The 19,937-nt window shown below is 36.6% G+C and overlaps 2 protein-coding genes and 1 pseudogene across 2 annotated transcripts in view; 2 read left to right on the top strand and 1 right to left on the bottom strand.

Annotated features, from left to right (window-relative positions):
- LOC126876030 (uncharacterized) overlaps positions 1-19,937 on the bottom strand; it is a 143,037-nt gene that overhangs the window by 58,846 nt on the left and 64,254 nt on the right. The gene's annotated exons all lie outside the window — the stretch shown is intronic.
- The window catches only part of LOC126876027 (carcinine transporter-like), a 57,420-nt pseudogene that overhangs the window by 13,267 nt on the left and 24,216 nt on the right, over positions 1-19,937 (top strand).
- The window catches only part of LOC126876029 (uncharacterized), a 107,321-nt gene continuing 89,946 nt past the window's right edge, over positions 2,563-19,937 (top strand). Inside the window, exon 1 of the mRNA XM_050638947.1 lies at positions 2,563-2,670. The gene's annotated coding sequence lies outside the window, so the exon portion shown is untranslated. The remainder of the gene's footprint in view (positions 2,671-19,937) is intronic.

Genomic DNA, 19,937 nt, shown 5'->3' with positions numbered 1-19,937 from the left:
TAAAGCGATGAGAGCAACAGGTCCCCTACTAAATGTTTCATATTTTTAACTAATTGTTAAGAATTTCAAACGGATGAGATAACCTCGTTAAAGACCGTAGAGAATTTTAAAGTTTGTCGTTTTGTATATAAAATCTGATTATAGACGGTCTCTACTGATACCATCTTTCGGTTTAAATCTTCTTCTTTGCAAATCAATTAAAAATTCTTTCAAATAAAAACTATTTATACTTATGTAAATTATTATGAATTTATAAATATATTTAAATTTGTTGTGGTCAGACACGAAGGCCTAATGTAAAATAAACTGCCTTGCATAACTTACGTGTAATAACAGCTGGACAAATCTTTAATTCTGTGGTTGACGAGGAAAAAAACAAAAAATGTTTATCACGGAAAACGTATAAATATAAACTCGTTGATTCGATAAACGCAACAACGATGAGCCTTTGCGTCATTCTTATGCCAATACTATTGATCGAACTGAAAGAAGCTTTCAACACGTTGAATGCTAGCTTTACAGGGATTACCCGTGGCGCCATAATGAATTTTTTATTATGCGATAAATGTAACGGTGAAATATTATAGGTCTATACTTCATGTATAAATAAATTTATTTTTATATGTTTTATACTGTATTAATTTCGTCACGCCGTTGTAGTAACGATGGTGATAATGAACAATCGACATTTGTTCAAATTTTTTGATTTTATTTTTACCAATCTTGGCACACCGGTTACCGGTGACCTCCATGGCGGCACCGACAAGTTGAGTGTCGGTGACCGATGACCCCCGTGGCATGTGACATGCTAAAATGAACGCGGTTCCGATCAGTCCTTGAAAAACTGCGTGATTCTCGTTTACAATAACATCATGACAGAAAAGTAATTTCAGATATAAAATATCTCAAGTTTTACAGTTTAGGTGTTAGATGCTGTGAAAAATTGAAATAGAATAAAATTGTCTAAAATATAATAACATAAGTCCAAATGAAACGTTTATGAGTCATTCGCGATTCGATGGCGTTAACTAAGCATTACATGCTATTTCCAATGAAATTAAGACAAAGTACTGTATAATTAATTTTATCGTAAATTATGTATCCCATGAAACAATGGAACGAACTGTGAAACGCGAAAACTGGAAAATTTCAATCTTCTCCTTCCATCGTTTTTGAAAGCAGGAAAATCGTAATTCAGAATGGAAACATTGTAAACACGATATTGTGTTCATAGAATTATCAATTCGAGTAGGTACATGATTTATTGTAACGTAAAACCGGACACTAACGATGATCGAGCATAATTCCCTTTCGCATAATTACTCGAGTTCTCTAATAAACGTTCACTAAATCAACCAAGGTTGCTCGTTCGATTGAAACGAAAAACCATTCGAATAAATAGTCTGAACGTTTAAAAAGCGGATCGAGAGGCAAGTTATATCAAGGTTTCCACGAAAAGAACCTACAAACGTCGCTAATAATCGCTGAGAACGAATCACCAACCAAAGCTAACGCGTTTGCCGATCGTGTTACGATAATGACGCGCTACGTCAAACCATTTCGACGATCTTAGATTTAAGCGAAGTTTTTTCTTCCTCATCTTATATTCATCTATCGGTATATTGATTCTGGATAATGGAAAAAGTCACGGAACTGCGACCAATAGAAACTTGTTAACACGTTGCGAGAATTCTTTTTGTTCTTTCGTCCTATTAGAAGTGAATCAGCGAGTATTGATCGATGAAATAAAGTAATAGATGCAGATGGAGTTTCACTGAAAGATCGTATAACACTGTCGTCTAGTTGATACTTCCATGGACCCAGTTTCGATAGATATACTTTGACGTAAAACGCGACTCATTACTTCCATCGAACCACGTTTACCGTATCGTGCAACTATTTCCCTGGAACTGTTCCATTTATCGCCGGTACTCGTTAACGAAACTCTTCCTGTCCTTGGCTAACCCGGTCGTAGAATGCCTCCTGAATGCTCCGTGATATTTTCAGAAATTCTAGGGAATTTGAGGTCACTTGTAATCGTTGTTCGTGACGTTACACGTCTAATACGTGATTCTTGTTTAGACACGGATTGATATAATGCAGCGATTTTCAATTTTTGTTCAACCTACCGCGCGTCTAAACTAATTATCCAGCAAAATTCTGCTAAAATTCTATTGAAATTCTGGTACGTTAAAAAATATATTATATTTGATTTGACATATGCCATATGCTGTATAGCTATCGTTATGTTTATTTTCTTGAACGCGTTCAATTTTTATATATTTTGCTTTAAAAGATAGATTGAGATGTACGAGGTAATGTTTATTCTTTGTAATGTGTTATTTTGTATTGGCACTGTTGGAGGAAAACACTCCACTCTTCCAGGAAAATTCTACGTCTGCTCTACTGTTTAGTTTTCCTGATTTTCGAACCTATTAAGCATTATCTATTACTAAATTAATTTGAAGGGCCTTCCAGACCAATAGCCTTTTCTGGAATATGCCTTGTGTAGATGGTGCAGCGAGATGTAAACAAACTGGATTTTTGGAATTATAAATGTAGTATCGTGGACGAAAGGCCTAAGAAATATCGGGCGAACTATGAACAATGTCGCGAGAGCCGAGGCGCCGTCGGGCCCATCAATGTGTCATCGGTCTTTTCCAGTGCATAGTTTCGTGGAAAAGACCTACGTGACCCTGGCCACGAGCGTCTGCAGAACACGTGTGCGGTGGGCCTAGGAAAAAGACAACAGAATGCGGCAACGACCAGAGCGTTAGTCGAGAAACAGAGTGTGAGTCGAGGAGCCGAGTGCGAGTTGAGCGGAGACAGAGGTTGCGAGTGGCGTTGCCGAGAGAGTGTGGATTGCGCTGTTTTCTGTGCGTTTGGCGTGAATAGTTCAGGTTGAACAACAATCGTCTTTTTCTGTCTGATTAACATCTCTATTGTCCACTCTTTGTAAACACATTATATCGCGATATTACATAAATACCATAGGCCCATGGCTTCGGGGCTCTATTGTAATGTCACGCTGCCAGTGTCACGACCGGCATACTTCAAATCCGACGGACTGACGATAGAGATAAAGATGTGGCGGCACTCGGCGACAATGTATATCGCTGAAGTGCCTAATGAACCATCAACATCCCAACGGTCCTTCCACCGAAGGTTCTAGAAGAAAGAGCACGTGGCAACGATCGCGGACGCCTAGCAAATGCATGGACGGTGGGGATGTTGAGGAATGACAAAAGAAAGTAATCGGATCCGATCGAAAGTAAAATCATAAGAGTCAGTCTTAGAAAGTCACGCCTAGAGTTCGGAAGTAAATTGTAAAGTGTATTGATGTTAGAAAAAAAATAAAGTTTTCTTTTTTTATTTTTTACCTCAAATTCCTTTTTTTATTTTGTTATTTTACGTGACATTTTGGCGATCCTGCCAGGATAGTGAAAAGTGTTTGTTCGGAAACCAAAAGACATTCATCATCTACGGAAGATCGAATTATTTGGGACTACGGTCATCCGCAACAACAAAGTAACTATCACGAACCAAGTGAAGTAACAATAAAAGGTAAACTGAATTCCTGTGTACGTTACCGTGAAAGAAAATTTAGCTTCAGTAGCCAAGACTCGTCTTCGTCTGAAAATTATAAATCAGCGCAATAATGTCTAAGGCAAACGAATCTCAAACTTCAACCTCAACTGACCCAATGTTGCGAGCAATATGGGACAGTATTCAAAAACAGAACGAGAACATTGCCCTTTTACGAGAGGAAATGTTACGTTTGTCTATGCAAAATGACGAAGAGAACAGACACAGGGCAGCAGAAATCGAGAATCTCGGGAAAACCGTCGCAGCGCTACGGACTGGGTTCGGATCCCCTGCGACCGATGAATTTGCTTCCATTATCACCGAAGACAATGAAAGTGCGTCGACAGCAATCAATCGTACTGTGAATATGGCAAAAGCACGCAAACTGTCAGGGTTAGCAGCTTCAGACACCCCACCTGTCCACCTCGACAGCGAACAACCCGAGGTGGAAGAAAGAGGCTATTTTTCGCCCGCTCCTCCCACTCTACGAGCTAAGGATGCAATACGCTACATCCCAACGCTCAACGGAGATGATGATGTAGGAGTTGAAGACTTCATCAAAGAAGTGAGAAGTATGAAGGATCGCTGTATGGAGCAAGATCTATTGCTAAAAGCAATAAAAGTGGAAAAAATCGTGGGGAAAGCAGCCCAAAGTATTCGCAACATTCCTATTGAGTGTTACAGTGATCTGTACGACGCACTGAGAAATAACTTAGCAGCACAAGTGACTTCGGATGAGTACCAAGAACAATTACGAGAGTTGAGACAGGGACGCGAGGAATCAGTGCAAAGTTTTAATATTCGGTTTAGAAGAATACTCAACCGTTTGCTGTACGCAGTAACCAATGAGTACCCACAACCACTAACACGTAAAATTATGACTGAAGAAATCACGAAGAAGACTGTTCGTGTGTACCTAAAGGGACTCAGACGCGACATAGGGCGAATACTATTAAGCAGTGAACCCTTGAATTTTCCGGAAGCTGAAAAAAAGGCAGCCGATGTAGAACGCTACTTGCGAGAAGAACGACAACCTAATTGGTCATGTAATCGCTTACCTTCGGTTAGTAATCGCCCCGACAACCAGCATATGCAGGTAAGACGATCTAATGTACCATCAAGATCGCCTAACACGCCAGTAGCTCAGAAACCTGCTACATTTAACCAAGTAGAAAATAGATCACCTGCTGAACGCGCGCAGATGAAGTGCTTCAAGTGCGGAAAGCTGGGACACATTGCCAACAAGTGTCAAAATTTTCTACCACCGAGCCAGCGCGATCGACCACCCGCAAGGATTCCAGGCAGTCCAGGAATGGGACGAAATACAAGAAACAACATCGAACCAGGAGATGGACGAACCGTACGAGACATACGAGTCAACATCGCCACGGGAAGATTACTCGCAATACCTTTGTCAACCCGAACCGAAGAGCGAGTATTTCTGGTCGACACAGGAGCAGGGATAAACCTGGTGAAACGTAACAAAACTGTCAACGCGATACAAATAGGGCCTAAACAAAAATTTTCTATGGGACGAGACAAGTACGAAACTAACGAATACGTAACGAAACGAATTTTTGGACAAAATCACATTTTTCACATAGTACCGAACAATTTCCCTATTATCGAAGACGGAATCATTGGGCTACCATGTTTAGAGAAGTATAACTATTCAATATCCAATGACAAAATCCGATTAAACGACAAAACCATTTTATTTCAGAAACCAATACATTTGACTCCTGGAGAAAACAGAGTTCAAACAATCTATTTGGAAGGCAAACCAACTAAAGTATGTTTTATCAACACTGGAGAGCAAAACGTTGAAATTTCTAGCAATATTCAAAATTCTCATGACTTTTCCAACGTATCAAAACTAAAAAGCCTAGTGAGAACAGATCACATTGAAAAACCAATCCGTGAATCCATCGAAAAGATTATCCTTCATTATATTGACATCTTTAATTTAGAAACCGATCTTTTACCCTGTACTAATTTAACTCAGCACACAATTTCGTTAACCAAAGACAAAATTATTAACACACGATCGTATAGACCACCGGAATGTCACCGTGACGAGATTTCGCGACAAATAGGAGACATGTTGAAGAAAAATATTATAGAAGAATCCGAATCCCCTTATAACTCTCCGGTATGGGTAGTTCCGAAAAAATTAGACGCCTCAGGAAAACAGAAATGGAGGATAGTTATCGATTTCAGGAAACTAAATGAACTCACAGAACAAGACGCTTACCCTTTACCTGATATAGACGACATTTTAACACAACTAGGAAACGCAAAATTCTTTTCGGCGCTTGATTTATCCTCAGGATTCCATCAAATTCCAATGAACGAGAAATCTAAAAAATATACCGCTTTTTCGACACCGCAAGGGCATTTTCATTTCAATCGAATGCCATTCGGACTTAAAAACGCACCCGCTACCTTTCAAAGATTAATGGACAGAGCCTTAGCTGGACTTGTAGGAAAATACTGCTTTGTTTATTTGGATGACATAGTGATATTCGGAAAAACGATTCAAGAACATAACGAAAACCTCGCGATAGTATTTCAGAGACTCAGAGAATTAGGACTTAAATTGCAACCGGACAAATGTGAATTCGTAAAACCGGAATTAGAATACTTAGGCCATGTAGTTTCATCCGAAGGAGTCAAACCAAACCCCAAGAAATTAGACGCTGTAAAAAACTTTCGATTACCCCGCAATGCCACGGACGTGAAATCATTCTTAGGTTTAGCAGGTTATTATCGCAAATTTATTCGAAACTTTTCCAAAATCGCGAAAAGCCTTACAGACTTAACAAAAAAGGACACACCATTCCATTGGACTGACAAACACCAGATTAGCTTTGATACTTTAAAAGACAAACTCTGTAATTTCCCAATATTAGCTTATCCAGACTTTAACAAAACCTTTACCTTAACTACCGACGCAAGTAACGAAGGACTAGGAGCAATACTGTCGCAAGACGGTCATCCTTGTTGTTACATTTCAAGAACACTGAATCCACCCGAACGAAACTATACCACGACAGAAAAGGAACTCTTAGCCATCGTATGGGCCGTGAAAAGATTAAGACAATATTTGTTAGGACGACGCTTCATTATTCGAACCGACCACCAAGCTCTTAAGTGGCTACACAATTGCAAAGACCCTTCTAGCAGACTGATTCGTTGGAGACTTAGACTCGAAGAATATGACTATGAAATCGAATATACAAAGGGTAAAGATAACACAGCTGCAGACGCTTTATCTAGAGTTCACGCAGTAACTCGCGACGAAGTAGTTAACCTCGACCTAGTAATTGATCACACTAATTCATTCAACGCATGGAAAGACAACAACGAGAATCCGAAACTCTTAGAAATTAAACCAAATGACCAAACATTTTACCAATTAACTCGAAACGACTTAGGAGAATACGACGAGACACTTTGGATCAGAAGACTTTACAAAATTCTTAAAGATACAACAAAAATCGGCATAGGAAATAACGACTTCACTGAATTAGAGAAAACACAGATTAAACTCATGCTAATATATTTTAACGACACGTACAAGAAAATTACTTATGCACCTAATCCCATCTTAAAACTAGACGAAAACGAAATAATACAAGCAATAAAGGAAAACCATAACGACACCGTAGGACATTTAGGGATACAGAAAACGTATCAACGGATCAAGGATAAATTCAAAATTTCCGGACTTTTAGAAAGAGTAGAAAACTTTGTGAAAACATGCGACACATGTCAAAAGGAGAAACTAACACGTATCAGACCCAAAGAATCCCCACAAATCTCAGACACGCCACTTAACCCTAACGACAAAATCGCTATGGACATCATAGGACCGATGACGAAAACCAAACGCGGAAACCAATACATACTTTCAATACACGATGAACTTACGAAATATCTGATACTAGTTCCCCTTAAAACGCAACGAACTGAATCCATAATTAACGCGCTTATTGAACACTATATTTACATATTTTCGGCACCAAAAACGATCCTAACAGATCAGGGACAAAATTTTGTTAGTGATTTAATGACGAAATTTGAAGAAGCTTTTAAAATCAAACACATCAAAACAACTTCATTTCACCCACAAAGTAACGGATCCCTCGAAAGAACGCATGCCTCAGTTAAAGATTTAATTCGTACTGCATTACACGACAATGACAAAGAATGGGATGAAGTACTTAATTTCATTTGTTTAGGGTACAACACCGCGAAACATGAAGGAACAGGATTCTCTCCCTTTGAATTGACCTTTGGGCGAAAAGCTAACTTACCTTCCGCAATATCCAAATTTCCCACACTTACCTATGATGATATGTACTCACTTTGGCAAAAACAGTTGAATAAATATTGGGAAACAGCTCACAAAACACTTATTCAGAATAAGCAACGATACAAGCGAGACCAAGAAAGAAAGATTGTTAAAACTCAGACTGTGTTTAGGAAAGGAGACTTTGTTTTAATTCACAACGACCATAAAAGAGATAAGTTGGACATTGAATGGTTAGGACCCTACAGAATTAACGATGTGAAAACTCCTTATTACATTATTTCTATCGACAATGCTAAGAAAAAGATACATGGTAACCGATTGAAAGCGTACTTTTTTCAGGATAATGCTGACCCTAGCACTAGTAACAATACCCTTAATTAGTTGCCTTAAATTCACGGGATAGGAATTACGCTTTGTAAACAAACCCAACCAATTCACGATCGAAAACTACAACATGATTACGCCTCTGAAATTATTAGCTTCTCGAACACTAACAAATATTGTAAAATTGCTATATTTAAGATTAACGAAATAACTTTTGTACCATAACATGCAGAAAATCAATTCATAGCGATTCCTGAAAAAAAAGCATAAACATATCCTTTGATCTACATTTAAATAATTCCATTCTACTACGATCTTAGAGGACCAAGATCAATCTAACCAGGGGGGTATGTCACGACCGGCATACTTCAAATCCGACGGACTGACGATAGAGATAAAGATGTGGCGGCACTCGGCGACAATGTATATCGCTGAAGTGCCTAATGAACCATCAACATCCCAACGGTCCTTCCACCGAAGGTTCTAGAAGAAAGAGCACGTGGCAACGATCGCGGACGCCTAGCAAATGCATGGACGGTGGGGATGTTGAGGGGTGACAAAAGAAAGTAATCGGATCCGATCGAAAGTAAAATCATAAGAGTCAGTCTTAGAAAGTCACGCCTAGAGTTCGGAAGTAAATTGTAAAGTGTATTGATGTTAGAAAAAAAATAAAGTTTTCTTTTTTTATTTTTTACCTCAAATTCCTTTTTTTATTTTGTTATTTTACGTGACACCAGCGTGCAGATCTGGATTAGCATACACTGAACTTATACCGTTATACTCGAATATATTTCTGTTACACATTAACAGAATACAGATAACCCCAACAGGTACAATTTTTCTCCAACGATGTTATTTAAATGGTTCATGTTGTTGACAATTTTTTAATCCGTGAAATTCCTGTTTTAACCATTTTAAAAGATTCAATTTATTTTACCTAGTTGGTCACCGATAACCACCGTGGCAACTAACGTGTTAACGGCGTGAAAAATTAAATTAAAGCAGAATCGTGAAAACACTGTAAATTCCCACCGATAAAAATTCAAAAATAAATGTACCAAACAAATATCGGTCTTTTAAAATCAACGTCTAAAATACATGTACAAATCTCAAAAAGTAGTTTCCACGATTTTCTCCAGGAACTAATAGAAACAGCATCACTACTTCCCTTCCAAAATCCAATCGATTCGAAACTCGTCAACTTTCAAAATCCACCTTAGATTCCCATGGAAAACAAAAGCAAAAAAAAAAAAAAAATCATTTGTTTGAAGCAATTCAGCAAGGTTAGCCCGCGAAGGGAAACTCAAGATAAAGTGTTTCTCCCTAGTGGGAAGGTAAATTGTGACGACGGGCCTCCGGCCGCGTTAACGATGACACGTTCACATTTCCGGCACGCAACGTTTGCCTCTCACCTGATTACAACACTTCATCGTTCATCTTTGTTGATGTCTCCAGAAAAAGTTTTAATCGATTAATATTAATGTTATTATTGTTGTTATTATTATTGTTGTTGTTATTATTATCATTGTTGTTATTATTATTATTGTTGTCGTTGTTGTCGTTGTTGTCGTTGTTGCCGTTGTTGCCGTTGTTGCCGTTGTTGCCGTTGTTGCCGTTGTTGCCGTTGTTGTCGTTGTTACTAGTATTGATATAATTTTGTAACGTCTCATGGAGAATCTTTTCGAGTGCCATGAAACATTACAGACGATGCACAGGACCCGAGCCTAAGATTTGTAGCCTTGATAACCGGCCTCATGAATTATTGATGAGACATTTGAATGCATTTGAATGGCACGGCACGAAATCGCGAAGAAATCTCCGAGTATCGACGAGAGTATATCATCGCCTGACCTATCGTCATCCTCGTGCGATTCGTGAACCTGCATATCATTTTTCTCTGCTTCTTTATGCCAGTTAATGCCACTAAAACTGCCGCCTGATCGATTCTCTGCTAATTTTGGGGAAGAGTTTGCTTTTTCTTTGACTTTGGTCTTCGCTGAACTTGTTAGCGAATCTGTTTCGCTTTTAGTGGGCGTAAGAAATAATTTAAGTATGGAATTATTTGAATAATCCTTCAGTTGGGTATTATTTCAATAATTCTTCAGATAAGATTATTTTAATGATTTTTTCAAGGGTTGGAATAATTTCAATAGTTTCGCAAAAGACATTTTTCTATTTTAGGATCGTTGAACGTTATATAGAATATTTTATACGATCGCTGGCGATTCCTGAACTTGCACGCTATTTCCTTCTTCTTCTTCTTTCTCTCGCGGGTTACATCATTGGAACTTTCGTGAGATCGATTCCTCGCTATATGTTGACTCGTGTGTAACTTTTTCTTTATTCTTTCTAAACTTCGTTATTGAATCTTTTCCTGTCTTAATGAATATAAGAAGGAAGTTAAGTAATGTCAATAGAATTCTTGTATGAGAGATACCAGTACATCCTGTTATTAGACTTTATTTAGAAGAATGAAAAAAGAAAAGAATAATGTTAACTCAGAATGAAGATATATCGATGTCTCAAGTCGTGTCATGTGCGATGATTCGAGAAATGAACAAATGTTATATAAATTACTTGAGCTAAGGAGGGCTGTATAATTCCAAAGATATTAAAAATCGTAATTTTCCTCAAACCGCCCTGCAATTATTATTTCACTTAAAAGCTAATTAAATTATACACGATAGTTATTACTAATACACGCGATCGCTCATGGTAATTATATCTTTCAAGTTACGACGAGATAAAAAATTGCTTCAACCTGATAGACTCTATTTAACCAATCGCAAGTTGATTAAAATATTTCCGCCAGGACTTGTTTACAATATCGATTGCAATAATTCCCCATGATCATGAAAAGGAAAAATCGCGTCTCTGTCTCTCCTCCTGTTCCACGTGCGCGATCGTTTTCTTCACGACGTACCTGGAAAAAATCGTCGATACTACAAATAACTGATTTGTTTCCTCTTTCGTGTAATATCAATCCATGAGCCAGCTGAGCGTGTCCAACTCGATATTTCCAAGGATACCTGGCTGAAAACGCATAACAGTAGGGAATAAATGGAATTACAGTTATCGAAAATCGTAGAAAACAAGCCCGAAGAGCTATCTGACGTCCATCGGTGGAATCCACCGAGGAACGGTTGACAAACTTCGGAAATGTGGTCAGTCGAAGCTTGCTTGATCAACAATAAGGGACATGGCATGTCCTGAAAATTGATCATGGACGAAGGGGAAATAATTAATGTACAATATATCCAGTCCATATACAATGTATTAAAATTACATACGTCATGATTAACGTCTAACTGTTAAAAATGTGATGGCAATATGGGGGAATATTTTTCGTAATTGACAGAAAAGCTTTAACCATTTAATCATCGTTTATATAGATTTCATAAAAAATTCAAATGTTCTATAATTAAGTAAATAAATTGCGATTAATACACGTTTAACATGATATCAACGTACATTTCGATCGAATAAAAGCAAACTTAATTTTACTAGCTAAAAATGTGCTTAAGGTAAAGTTAGTCCTACTAAAAGTTAGTCACAGATTAAGATCATCGAATTTTATTGCATTCTAAATCACCTTATTTTGACGATTCGATGTGCGTACGAAGAAACATGAATATAAACATACATACAAAGAGACATATGCTTATGTGCATGCATGTATGTACGTGTAAGTACCGTACATGTATGCACGTGTACCGTTCAACGGTACAGTCACCTGTTTTTATGCCGCAGATACAAGTAATTAACACCGTATGAGTTGTTATTCGCCTTCAAGACAGATTAATTACAATGCAACTTGTTCAGAACAATTTGAAGCAGTTATAGAATGTTGACATTTCGACCACACATGCACGCTGCTGTACAAGGAATTGCTTCATACGCGAGGAATTGCACTGTCCTCCTCGCGCGCACGGCTTCTCCGAATCTCTTTCATCCACAATAAATTATTTCCTTTTACAAACAAACCATCCATTTTAAAATCGTATTTAGCGTCGATGAAATTTTAATTACTCGCCGTGAAAACGTCGCGATTGTTTTCGACACCCCTCTTTGCCGGGACAAGAAACGATACAATCAAGAATTCCTTCGTATACGGAAAAGAGGGTCATACGCGCACGCCATAGCTGTACATTTCTACGTCTTCCCTTTTTTACCGACGACTCACGTAATTGTTGCGTTCTAACGTTCTAAAATTGGACCAATCAACGATCCTTTAATTACTCGTCACGGAGACTTGGCAATTGTCTTCGACACGTGCCTTTGCCAGGACAAAAATTATTCCATCAGAAATTCCAGATTCTACGGATAAGAAGGACACGCGTAAGAACGTCGTTTCCGTCATCCTGGTAACTAATTACTGATTCTACCTTGTTCGTTAATTGCACGATTTCTCGAGATTCTCGAGAAAAAAAGAAGAAGAAAAAAAGGAACAAGAAGTAAAGGAAAACGATTCATACGCATACTACATAAAACTGATCGAATCATTTGAAAAATCCAAGCTGGCTCGAGAGGATTTTTTATCGAGAACGCCGGTGTAGTATCAACGTAGCGTCGCAGTAACGCAACGTTCAGCCATGCGACAGAAAAATGTATCACCATGAACACGAGCTTCTTTGCGTTTATCGACGAGATTCGTCTGACTGGCATTGAAGATGATCGATGCAACTCAATTACGGACCGAAGATACCTTCGCTTATTATTACTACTCTTGCTTGTTATTACTTCTTACTTCGTAGCAAACGTTTCCTAAATTTGTTTCGCAATTATCAAGTTACCATCGCAGTACGGTGTGCGATGCACAAAAATAGAAATAGTCGCTGTTCAATTTTGATCTCATTATGCCGATATGATATCGTCAGCGCGTAAGTAAGTAATATTATAATTGTAAACAATAATCGTCCGCGGAAGCAATAGAGGATTGGTAAAAAGGGAGGATTAGTAAAATCTTTAGAACATCAAAGTCTAATCACTTGAAAATTAGCTCGTTCACTGTGCGTTCTTGTTTGTTAGCTCTTGTTAAATAACGTTTGTTACGACTTAAATATGAAGAATTTGAGCAAAGATACGTGCAATTTTAATTTCTAATTAGAAAATTTCTTCCCCCCTTCAAAGAGGAATTTGAAAAATATCGTTCAAACCACCTTACATTAATTTTGATCGTTCTGTGTCAAGAAGGTATCGTATCACAAAGTTACATGCTATGTAACTTACGTTACAAACTGCTACATTCGATGTTCATTACTTTTTTAGTTGGATCTTCAGTTAAAATTAAAGTTACACGAAAAGTCTGTTCTTCGCCGAATGTCAGCGCAATATCTGAAGACACGGAAGGGAAGATAAATGATTTCTGCATGACGCTCACGATAAAGTGGTAGGATTTATTTACTTAAGCAACACTTCTCACACTGATGTGTGGTGATAAACAAAAAAGCAAATATTCAAAATGTTTCGAGTCAGGGAGATACCAACAAAAATTTTATAAACAGGCTTTTACTCGACAGATCTCCTGATATCAAGCTGCAGAGAGATTGCAATTTATATGCGTCTTCTATCTTCGTCGCGAGTGCTCGCCCAAATGCCGTACTGCGATGACATGGCGAATTTTTTTCTCGTTTAACATGTTCAAGTCGGGAGGATTTCTACGATTCCTGCTTTCCGCTCAGGAGAAAAAAGAAAAAGGTGGAAACAATTTTCTCGCTTGATTTTTATTTCACAAATATTAATTCGTTATTGTTGAGAAGTATTGAAAAAAAAGTAAATAAATGATGTTGATACGTGCATCGATTTCGCACTGAAACGTGTTAATTTGTCAGTACATATATATTTACTGCTGAAGTTTATTTGTTTTTATATCTTCATAAATATAATTGAAAAACAATATCACAAATTATTTACAAATGTCAATGATCGCGTGGGAAAAACAGAACGTTCGTGATAAAATTGTCACCTGGTAGACCAAATGTATATTCTAGAATTACGGACATTTTTATGAATATGGAATATTTAGCAAAGCGCGAAGATAAATGTTTATCAATGGTAGATAACGCGAGAATAATCCGGGAATAATATGTTAAGAGAGAACACAATACAATTATTGTTCGAGTGGAGTATTTCATTTTATAGTTTCCAGAAGATTGATTTTCTCGGACAGGTGTTCGCGTTCGAATAAAAAATCCAGCAAATGGAGGTCGAAAATAGTATTTCTTACGCCATGGTGAAGGAATCGGTCAAATCAACTGATGGTATTATAATATATATCGTATCTACATTTCTAACGTGTTGCTAACGATGTTCTGGTGTTCTATCGTTCATATCTTTAATTCATGTTTATAACGCTATAAACACTGATCGTTTATATGATAATATCCTAGAAACTGAAACGGAATTATCTTTCTAAGAGACGTAGTTCCTTCCGTCGATTTTATTTATAAATTAGTAATACTGACTAATCAAGATTATGGGAAATATTGCGATTGATTTAAGAACAATATAAGAGAATTGTAGTTTGTATAACATAGGCCATGAAAAGCAACAGGAGATTATGAAACTTGTCTTTAAGGGAGGAAAGTTTCACTTTGTTAAAATGCCATTCTTCAAAGTATGATTTTACTCGACGAATGAAAGAATAATGGTAAATTAGATAATATAGATTTAGAATAATTGAATAAAAACTGTGTGGCATTTTATATTCTCCAAATAAACGAGAACAGAATTATAAAATAGAGAGGAATAAAAAGAATAGAGAGTCGGATCCAGGAAAAGTACTACAAATAAAATTAGGGTAGAGAAGTATCAAAATTAATGCAAGAGTGTATTAAAATTTTATCAAAGTAGGATATATTTTCCCCAACGGGAAGCAACATACCTCCGAGCGATTTGATTAAGAAGCCACTAACCAAAGTTCCCTCAACGAAAAGGTGGTGAACATCAAAGGAAAAGTTGGCAAAAACATGATGGCAGTTTCCGGTAAAGCACAATCTCGCAAGATCATTTTTTCGTCACGCACTAGCCCTTTCGTCGAACCCATTAGACTCCCTGTGGCCATGGAGCTAAATGGAAGGTCGAATTATAGAAAAAAAGGTCTCGGTTCCTTGTCGGAAATCGAAGAAAAATATACTGTAACTCGATCGAAAAAAAAGGAATGTACTTGCTAGAAAATACAAGAGACATGTTTAAAAGAAAATTGCAATTTTCAAATATTTTCCTTTATAAACTGTTGGTACTTTTTTACAGGATTGAAACGATCGATAGGGAAACTGTGTCAATTTGGTGCATAATTTATAAACGATAAAACGGAAGTATCAAGGATATATCGATTCAAGAATTCTGTCTCTTCCTATTATTTCTCTGACGTAGAGAGATGTCCTTAATTAAAATATTCCAAGTCAAACGATTCTGCGCATTGCTTCGTAAATGGACAATATTTATCATTTTTAACGTGCACGCTGCAATGACTTGAGAGGGGAGTTCTGAGCTCTGTTTGCTCTTAACGGTGTATTAATATTCGATTGAAACGAGAATCTAGAAACAAAGGGAGAGAATATTTTTATCGCAATAAATGTAACGATAAACGAAAGGACACGCGTGCATGTGAGAGGAAAGAAAATGGATGAAAGCGTGCTTCAAAGAAACGATAAATCCCCTTGAAAACAAAGCCGATACGGATAAACTAAAAAGTTTTTTGAAAAATTCTATTAATGAAAAGGTCATAATGAATATATAAATATACATAAGTGGCAAGTGTATTCTCCAGTCAAATAATTATTAAAATTGTTAAAATTGTTAGAAATTGAAACAAAGTTCTTTAAAGCCATTATAATTACCAACTTACACGTAATTTATATTTAAAAAATTAAAACTTCCAATATAATTAACTTGTTTCGACCTTTTGCCTTACATGATTTTTTTCTTTTTTCTAAAAACATTCCACGGTCGGCGCATCAAACATAAAAAGAAGATTAAAAAGGAAACACCAAACAGATTTCACAAAGGACGTAACCTAACATACAAACACTCACCACCCTAAAGAAATAAATCAATCAAATTCGAAGATGGTATCCCACTGGTGGTAGCCATCCACATGCTATATTGCTATATCACTAAACTATAATATTTTACCAAATGTCCTACTGGACAAATTGTAAGATATAAATAAATAAATAAGAGAAAAAAAACATTCCGATTGTTCCCTATTTAGATGATTGAACTATTTAACCATAAGCTATACACGCAATACTGTTTAGTTACTAAACAGTATAACTAAAGTGTAATTAAAGGAAGCATAGCTAGCAAAATGGCGTTAAATGAAAGTGGCCGTTAAAAAGCAAAAGATACAGAGCGCGAGATAAGTAAAACAACCTAAGGTTTATTACACATCTCGAAATGGAAAAAGTCTGTTGAAAAAATTGTTTAATCAGCTAGTTAAGTAAGAGTTAAGTAAGGAAGTTACTTAAGAAAATGATATACCTGTCAAGTAGGACCGAAGCGAAATTGAAGGACGATTAGATAACATTTAACCGTGTCTTTTCGTCGAACTCGTTCAAGATCGTTTACGCCGGTGAACTTGAACTTAAATGTGTGTTCGTAAAAAGCGAATGGAACCAGGCAGCCAGGATGGCCTTGCTTGCGGTCGTTTCATCCATTCATGGGAGTCACTTCTCTCGTCTTTGTATAAAGAAACGATCGTACAAATTGCTTTTCGGCTCTTACCTTGATATACAGTTAACCGTCTCGCATCTAAACCTTCGAAATTGCACGTTTCTTCGCTCCATCCTGGAGAACACGACGTTGAAATAATTCTATGAAAATTTGTCAATATTTTTCGAGTCAAGGAAATCGCTAATATCTTGAAATTTAACAATTCAGAAAGACGAACAAAGAGAAGAAAATTATAAAGTTACTTCGAAAGAGGGAAAGTTACCATTTTTCTATTAATTTACAATTTCTCTCAAGTCACAGTTTTTAGCGTGAGCTCGCGAACCAAAGAGAAATTGTAAATTATCGATTTACGAAAGTCAAGATATTTTATATTTCCCAAATAAGCAAACTCGATATCGTAAAATACTACGAACAAGGAAGATTGAAAAGAATGGAAAGATGTCGTAGAACCGATCGAATAATACTACGTGTAAATGAAGAACGAATGACCAAAAAACAGGAGAAAATATAGAAGCGGCGGGAGAAATCAGATGGATACGAAACTCGAAGGAAGAAGGACACGCTGAGAGGCAAATATTACGCACAGCTGTGAAAGCTGACACATATTATGCAAGCCAATCGGAATATCTGTTTCGTAGTGACGGTCATGTCTGTTTCAAAAGCGGACAATTCGATAACGACCAGCATAAACATTATCTCTAACATTAACGACAGATTACGAAACCGCAACATAGGAACTGAACGGTGTCCCTCGTATATTTTCTTCTTTTCTGGCCATTCTAAAGGCTGCTACAGCTTCCAGTTTACTAATATGGTATTCTTCTGCTTACGTCTATGCGTTTCTTTAAATATAGAAATCGAGCCTATCATCGTGTAGAGAAGGACATCAGGAAGTAGAACGAATGATCTATCGCGCTGATAATCACCGTCATCGTTACATTTTTGCTTGCTGTCTTTCTTTCTGATTTTTATTTTATTAGCAATCATGCGTAATACCACGATTTGCGTCACAAGAGAAGGGCGAATGACGCGATACAGAAATTTCTCAACCGATAAGCAAAGTAATTGCATTGTGCTTGATTTCCTGCAGATAATCCGAGATCTTGTTTGAAATTGGAACTCCAGACAATTTTAATACCGTTCTTTTATTCGTGCTTCGGGATAATATTAACGCTGTATCGTTTGATCTTCTCCGATGCATTCTACTTCTCATTGATCTTTTAATTCTTCTGATTTTACACGTCGTTCGTTTTTAATTTCTCCAACATTGTTCTCTCGTTAATCTTCAAGCGTGAAATTACCCTTTTTTTAATAGATGTCTGTATAGTCTCATCCTCTTCGTTGATGCTGCATCTATTAATTCTTCGTTAGTTGGTCATATTATTCGTATAACTATATAGTTAGTTATTCGCGTTTAACTTTCTCAACATTGTTCTTTCGGCCATGTTCATAGCCACTAATTTCTCTATTTTTAGGCGTTAACCGGTTGAAATTTTGTTTTTTTCAAATTACAGTCAATTCTATTTACGCGCTGTTTCAAATTACTCCAGAAATAACATTTCAGTTCTTATAGTTGACTTATCTAAAATTCCTTAATTGCCGAGAAATGTAACGGAAAAGGTCTTACATATTTTCGTTGGGTTATTCCAAGGCGTAACAAAAAATTAGAATTTTAAGTAGAAAACATTATCCATACCATTTATCCGTTTATAGAAGAGTGTAAATGGCAGGTAATAACATTATTTTCCTCTAAAGTCAACTGGGAAAGAATGGTCGCTACTTAGGCTATAATTTATTAATAACATACTTTACGCTTACATACGTAAAGCAAATATCTTATTTTTCCTAGAAAGTTCAATTTTCCTTGTCATTAGCCAGAACTCTCTTGTAGTTTACACATGTTTATGTATGTAGTTTACACATGTGTGTTTATTTCTTTGCATGATGTCTGCATTAAGATTCTGATCTATGGAAACATCTATCCACGGAAGATTACCGAATGATGTCCATGTTTCGAAAATTTGTCGCAGATTTTTACACGTGAGTAATGTTTTATGAAATTAAATAATTTTAAATAATTTTTTTTAGTAAGCTTTATCTAGAATGTATTATTATCTACAAAAAAAACAAATCAAGGAATTTGTCAAGATATCGTTTATATTAGGACTTTCTGGAATATTAAAAAAATTGTAAAATTTCTAATTGCATCGCGCTTTCTCGTAACAGAAAATAGCAGATACTTTACGATATGCTACTATTAATCTGTAACAAAAATTGGTCGGCGATATTATCGTGCGATATTATAGCGTGTCGCGTAACACGACGACGAAAAGAAGGATTTATGTTCAGAAATAACGGAAATGCGATAAAAAAAGAGATGAAGTATTTCGAAAATGTGAAGAGACTGCAATTTTTGTAGACATAAAAGATAGATAAATAACAGTGTTGCCTGAAGACATAAAGAAAATGGATAGATAATGGTGTTGCCAGAAAAATCGCTGAAAACTGAACATACCTAAAACTGACAATGAGTAAGTTCTGTGTGTTCAAGTTGAAACATCGAATTATTGAGAACACCTTTAATTTATACACGAACGAATGTTAATTTAATGTTGCTTTTTAAACCTAAAGTCAAGTCGATTCCGCCTTTCCAATAAAATTATGTCTCATATCACGCAATGAGAAAGCATAGCTTCATAGCTATCGGTAATTCGTGGTAATTGTAAAAAATTAATCTGAGAGTTCTAAATATTTAAATAATTTTATAATTGATATGTAAAATGATAGCTATTTCCTTTTAAAATTCTGATTCAACTAATAGTCAAAATTTCATTTTTCGTATTTACCGTGTTGGTTATCGAACCCTCGACGCTATATAGTTGCTCTCACAAAACGTTAACACCTAAATTCGCTAACTCAGATGTCAAATAAAACGATTCGCTTTTATTAAACGCAAGTGCCTTAAAAATTTCAAGGTACTCCGAATTGAACTCCACAATAGATCCAACCTTTCTACTCATTTCGACATTAATGG

The sequence above is a fragment of the Bombus huntii genome, unplaced genomic scaffold (genome assembly GCF_024542735.1).
Source record: "Bombus huntii isolate Logan2020A unplaced genomic scaffold, iyBomHunt1.1 ctg00000062.1, whole genome shotgun sequence".
NCBI lineage: Eukaryota > Metazoa > Arthropoda > Insecta > Hymenoptera > Apidae > Bombus > Bombus huntii.
The sequence above is the reverse complement of the archived record's forward strand: the minus strand, read 5'-3'. Positions and strand labels throughout refer to the sequence as shown.